At 45.7% G+C, this 6277-nt stretch overlaps 1 long non-coding RNA gene across 1 annotated transcript; it reads left to right on the top strand.

The window, feature by feature from the left end:
* The first annotated feature begins 2312 nt into the window (after positions 1-2312).
* On the top strand, positions 2313-6030 carry LOC144165216 (uncharacterized). The gene is made up of 2 exons (XR_013321411.1): positions 2313-2774; positions 5936-6030. It is a non-coding gene; the product is annotated as an uncharacterized LOC144165216 (long non-coding RNA).
* Positions 6031-6277: the final 247 nt, after the last annotated feature.

The raw sequence follows: 6277 nt of genomic DNA, 5'->3' as shown, positions 1-6277 counted from the left end.
CCGCTTGTTACACTCCGAACCGCTCTCTCGCTAACGATGTCAACACGTCCGCGGACTACGTTTCTCAAACACAAGCGCCTAGCAAATATCTTGCGCCCGCAAGCAGATCAAGAACTTTGAAGCTGTTTTCAAAGATTGGACTTTCCAGAATTCTTCCGTCCTCTCTCCTGCTGCAGTTCGCCGAAGCGGGCGCCCGGACACAAAAGACGTGCCATCCACCTCCACACCCGGCGATAACCAGTTCTTTTGGTTCCTCTGGCACCCTCCCACGCTAAGCTGAAGTGACCGCGCTGTCACGAATGTCTAGTACGCGGCGTTGCCACTGCCGCCAGTGGCGCTGACAGTGGCGCTGACAGCCAGTGGCGCTTAGGCGAGCTCATACAGGCCGATTACAGTCACGTCAGTGCTCTATAGATTAGCTATACAAGCCATAAAAGTCGAGTTGTTAAAGTGGGTGGAAAGTAACGGTATCTTAGGGGAACTGCAAAATGGATTTAGGCCGGGTCGACGCTTAGAAGACAATGTTTTCGTAATAACCCAGACCATCGAAATTTCGGCAGCACAGGGCAGACCAACATGGCTACTGTTCCTGGACATAAAGGGAGCCTATGACAACGTAGATAGGGGATTGCTGTGGCATATACTGGAAGAAGAGGGGATTGGGTCAGAATTTGTGGGGCTGATAAGGGCAATATATGAGGATAACAAGGCGCATATTACATGGGAAGGACGTACAGCCACAGAGCCCGTGTACATTCGAAGAGGTTTAAAACAGGGGTGCCCCCTTTCGCCATTGCTGTTCACACTGTACATTAGAGGAATGGAAAGACGATTGGAGGAGAGTGGATTAGGCTTTGACTTGTCGTACCGAAGCAATGGAGAGTTGGTGGCGCAACGGATTCCGGGATTGATGTACGCGGACGATATAGTGTTGCTGGCAGATAATGCGGAAGACCTTCAAAAACTGGCCGACATTTGTGGGGATGAGGCAACGTACCTAGGCCTACATTTTAACCCACAGAAATCTGGAGTCATGGTGTTCAACGAGGAAGCTCATACAGCACCAATAAGAATTCAACAGGAAGCCATACAATTAGTAAATAAGTACAAATACTTGGGTATCTGGCTTAATGAAGGAAAAGGGTACCTGAATGCCCATGAAGAACACCTCAAACTGAAAGGGAGACGAAATGCAGCAGTAATGAAACATAGAGCACTGTGGGGATACAATAAGTACGAGGTAGTGCGAGGCATCTGGAAAGGGGTAATGGTGCCGGCGCTCACGTTCTCTAATGCCGTATTATGCTTAAAGTCCGATATCCTGTCGGGACTGGAGGTTAACCAAAAGGCAGTCGGCAGATTAGCACTGGGAGCTCACAGTAAGACTACAAATGAGGCGGTACAAGGCGATATGGGTTGGGCTTCATTTGAGGCGAGGGAAGCGCAAAGTAAGATACGATTTGAGGAGCGGCTTAGACATTTAGATGAGAAGAACTGGGCAGCCAGAGTGCACAGGTACATGTACCTTAAAAGTGTGGACACCCAATGGCGGAAGAGGACGCGAAAGCTGGCGAATAAATATACCTTGACCGCGGCAAATAAACAAGGGGGGGCAGTTAAAAAGCAAGTGAAGGAAACAGAGACGCTCATGTGGAAAGAGAGGATGGAAAAGAAGGGATCGCTGCGAATCTACAAAGCAAGCAAAAAAGAGATCCGGAAAGAGAACTTTTATGACAACAATAAAGGTAGTGCGTTGCTCTTTGAGGCGCGGGCTGGCTGCTTGAGAACTCGAACCTACATGAGCAAATATTCGTCCCAGGATGATACATGTGTTGTATGTGGCAGGGATAAAGAAACAATCGACCACATAGTAATAGGATGCCAAAAGATTCAGCCGGATAGAATTGGGGGGAAAGTCCTACTTCCTGAGGCACTGGGTTTCGCAATTGATGGAAGCATTAACTGGTCAGCAGTAGGTATTACTAAGCAGCGGCTAGAGTATTGGTGGAAAAAAAGCAGGGAAGTCGATAAAATAACATCCCAGCCAGGGGTAACGGCAGGGCAGAATTAAAAAGAAATCCGAGTTGAGGGACTAAATTTAAATTCAAACTACTAAGATAGGCTTGATGGCGCACGCCGTCACCCCGATTCAAAGGGGAGGCCTTTAATCATCATCATCATCATCAGCGACCTCGGCGGAGTTCGGTTATCTGCAATATAATATTATTACTGCTGCTAGAGGGGTTGGTAATAATTCTATAAAAAAATATTGTAAATATTAACATAGGACTCCCAAGCCGCCGTAGGTTTTTTTGATATCTCGTGTCAATGTTTTCACGCTCAGTTTTCACAAGAATGCGTAGCTGTGGCATAGCCATCGCAAACCGACTTGAAACCAAGCCAATGTCGCTTGGTCGCAATCCCGGATGTGCGGGGTCCGGCGTGGTGCGGTCGTTCTCGCTGTTCTGTGCAAATTTATAGCTTTCCTCGTGTTGTTGGCGATTTATGTGCCGTGTGCGAATCTTTTCAACCAGCATCGAAGGTCAGACATTGCAGTGCAGCTGGCGATACATCGAATTTATTGAAGGAAAAGCCATCGTATGCGCTCTTCTACCGCCGGTGAACATCCTTTGTGTGTCGTGTTGTGTTTGTGCGCTGTGATCGTACGGTGAAGAAGCTTGCGAAGTGAGGTGTTACCATCCCTGTTAGCCACGCTTTGGAATCCGTCAATTTCACCACGCTGGGAGCCCCGCTGGGAGCGACGTTGTTATAAGGTAAGTTCATTCTTTCCGAGCGCTCCTGTGCAGTGCGCGTCAGGCGTGTCAAGGGCAAGCGAGCACGCGGCTTCGGAGCATGCTGGCGACATCTGCTGATAGCTGCTGGGTTAGAGATAGCTTGCCATTGCGCGTGCGTGGATCTCGGACAGGCCCTGGCCGGTCGTCGTTCAGCTTTGGCCTCTAAAATTTGGAGACACCACCACCCGCAACGGGTGCTTCTTTTCTTCGTGCCAGCCGTGAGCGGTGACGCCGGAGATCAGTGCGTAATTTGACGCGGTGCATTATCACCCCAGGGACTTACGTAATCGCACAACAGGTTCGACCGAAATCCCTGCAGTGAATTCTTGTTGCGTGCTTTCCGTTTGGTGCGCTTGAGATGCAGAAGATTGGCGCTCGTTGCTTTATGCGATTACGTAACTGCCTGCGATAAACGCGTCAAACGGCGCGTCTATCTGGCCTGTCACCGCTCTCATGGCTGGCACTGGGGAAGACCAGTGCCCCTCGTGGGTGGTGGCGTCTGCAAATAACAGTGGCCCATGCGAAATGACGACCGGCCCGACCCTGTCCGAGATCCGCGCACGCGCAATGGCAAGCTATCTCTAACCCAGCAGTTATCAGCAGATGTCGCCAGCACGCTCCGGACCCGTGCGCTCACTTGCCCTAGACAAGCCTGACGCACACTGTACATTTCGTCATGACAAATGTTGTGCAGACCTTCCTGAATGGCGATACTCACGACTTGGTTATTTGTCGGTATATGAACAGTGTTTTTATTCCCGCCGTCTCCAGATCGACCTAAAGGGTATGATTTCACTTCAGCCTTGCAAAAATACTGTACGTAAGTGTAACAAATTGAAGGGGGAGGCTATTGTACCGGCACACAACATTTTGACATCAATCAGTGTTTTATTGTCTTCCGCGCTGCTGTATTGCTTTCGCGTGTTCTATATTTGTATGTATCTTAAGCTAAAGATCTAACAAAACCTTTGAAGGCAATTGACGAATGAATAAAATCCCAGATGCAGTGCCGCTACAGAACGGAGCAGCAGCCATGAATTACTTAGTACGAAGTGTCATAAAAAAAGAAAGAACACCATGATGAAGATAAATAAAATGTTTGACGAACGAAGTTAACGAAAATGAAAAAAAAATGAAAGAGGTTGAATCGAACAAGTGCCTGTCGGATCAATAACAAACGCACGAATACTGTGCCATGCAAGCACACCTGACAGCGCTAGGCTGAGAGGCAGATCTACCAGTCACAAACAGGATAGTTTGTTCAACCAGTTAGGAGACATGGCGGTAAAATATACTTGCAAGCTAAAGTGCTGGCAGCCAGCAATATATTTGCGTATTAATTTGAACGATTGCTTGGAGAAAGAGCGTTCCCTGAGTGCAGAGCAGTGACAAATGTGGCCTAAACTGTACTTCATCCCAGCTAAAAAAATAATGCCCAAGAATATAACAAATTCATTGATTGCTTTTGGAAAATAGAGACTATGTATCCGCAGAAGGTAGGGTTTAAACCCAAAACATCTTTACACAAGTCTGATGTGTTACCTCGGCACCCTAAAGGCAAGCAGACACTTTGGCTTTAAAACCAATGCAGAAAAAAACCTGCTGCGTTAGTAGTAGTTGGAAACAGACTGCACACTGTTGTCATATATTAGTCTTTTACCACTAAGTGACAATTCTCTCCATGTATCTTTCCGTGAATTTCTCATTTGCCAATTTTTGTCACAGGTGCTAGGCAGCTTGCGCTAGAACATGCACAGGCGTCAAACTTTCAAACTGATGAATACCAGTTTTGACTTAAGCACTTGCTCGACTTGCTAGCGTAAATTGAAATTTGCCATTGCTTCTAATCACAACCTGCTGACTGCCTTTCTCGGAGCAGTTTTGAATAAGTTGGGCTGAATGTGGTGTGAGTAATAGCAAAATCACTGAATAACATTTTGGCTGAATGTGGCATCAGACGTGCCACTGACTGATGCTACACCGGCATTGCGCGAGGGCTTAGTCAATCTGTTTTGACAGATGTTCTGCCTCTAGGAATTACCCAAATGATTGGTCGGCATGGTATCACTATACTGTTTTAGTGCTGCTAGTGTATAGAAAATCTCGCCAAGCAAAGGGATACAAGCTTTTAAATTATTTCTCATTTACAGAAACTGATGTTTTTCCCCTCACCAAACAAAACTGTTTCGTGTTCTCCTTGTGTGTAAACTGGCATTAGACAGCCTTGTTATACTGGTATACCCCTCTGGCATTGTTATGATGAAGGCAAAAATGTGGATATACCCATGTCTCATATGATCCCTTTAAGCTGCTGCTTAGTGCTACTTGTTTGGTAAACGTACTGCAAGGCACACACCATACTTCAGCGTTACAAGAGTGTAAAAGACTGCGAAATTCAAGTTATGTATTTTTCCTGTCACGTTCTTTTTGCCACGTTTTTTTTCCATCACGGTTCATGTATTTTTTTCCACTAGTCGGTAAGCACAAAGTATTATGTGCTCATCCATTCATAATGCCATTTGCGATGATTGCCTGATGTAGTAACTTTAGATTACAGTACCATCTGATCCTAGTTTTTTTTAATCAAGGCTTGTTTTGTAAACAAGTTCATGCAAGTTGACAATTTTCTAATTTTGTTTTACGAGATTTCAAGCATTAAAATTTCAAAAAACAAAATCCACAGGTTGACAGGTATGCTTTTGCACAGGTTTGGGGTTTCTCCTGTCAGATAGTGGCTCTACCAGTCTTTATAGGCCTATTTGGATTTCTTTTGGGCCTGAAAGATGTGAAAGACACGATTACGGACCCATGCGGGTGATTTTTTGGCTCCCTGCCGCCTTGAAACATAGTCGTTCCTGTAGATTTCAGGCGCCTTAATGCGGAAGGCATTCAACTAAAGGCATTCCACTCCCTACCAATTGTAGAATTAATTGATGCGGCTAGCTTGGCTTACGGCATTAAAATCTGAGGAAAGCTTATACATTTGTTGAACTGCTATCTCCCTGCTTTCCAAACATACAAGCCAGGTAACTTTTAAAATAGCCAGGTACTTAAACCAGCATGCTTAATGAGAAGGGATGCAATCATCATTTCGTACTTGACTGGTGCAAACAAACAAGTCTGTTTCTTGTATTTTGCAGGCTACACAGTCAAGTAGGCAAGTGGACCCTGCGAGGCTCCAGCCCTCCCGTGATGCTTTCGTGAGCAATAAAGCAAGCTTTGCCATGCAACACCTCACTATTTCGCCTGCTCATTGGACACCTTGACGACAGTTTTTAGAATGTTTTTGCAATATTGAAGCAGACTGACACCTTGACGACAGTTTTTAGAATGTTTTTGCAATATTGAAGCAGACTTAGTATATATTTAGTACAGTTAACTGAACTTTACTATGCAATTGTTGAAATAACTTGACAAAATCTAACAGGAAATCAAACGGGCTGTCTTGAATATGCTCAGTAGGTTTTCATTTGACATTTCTC

The sequence above is a fragment of the Haemaphysalis longicornis genome, unplaced genomic scaffold (genome assembly GCF_048455015.1).
Source record: "Haemaphysalis longicornis isolate Haplotype H1 unplaced genomic scaffold, Haemaphysalis longicornis Haplotype H1 scaffold_14, whole genome shotgun sequence".
Classification (NCBI taxonomy): domain Eukaryota; kingdom Metazoa; phylum Arthropoda; class Arachnida; order Ixodida; family Ixodidae; genus Haemaphysalis; species Haemaphysalis longicornis.
This window is presented reverse-complemented; position numbering and strand designations above follow the sequence as displayed.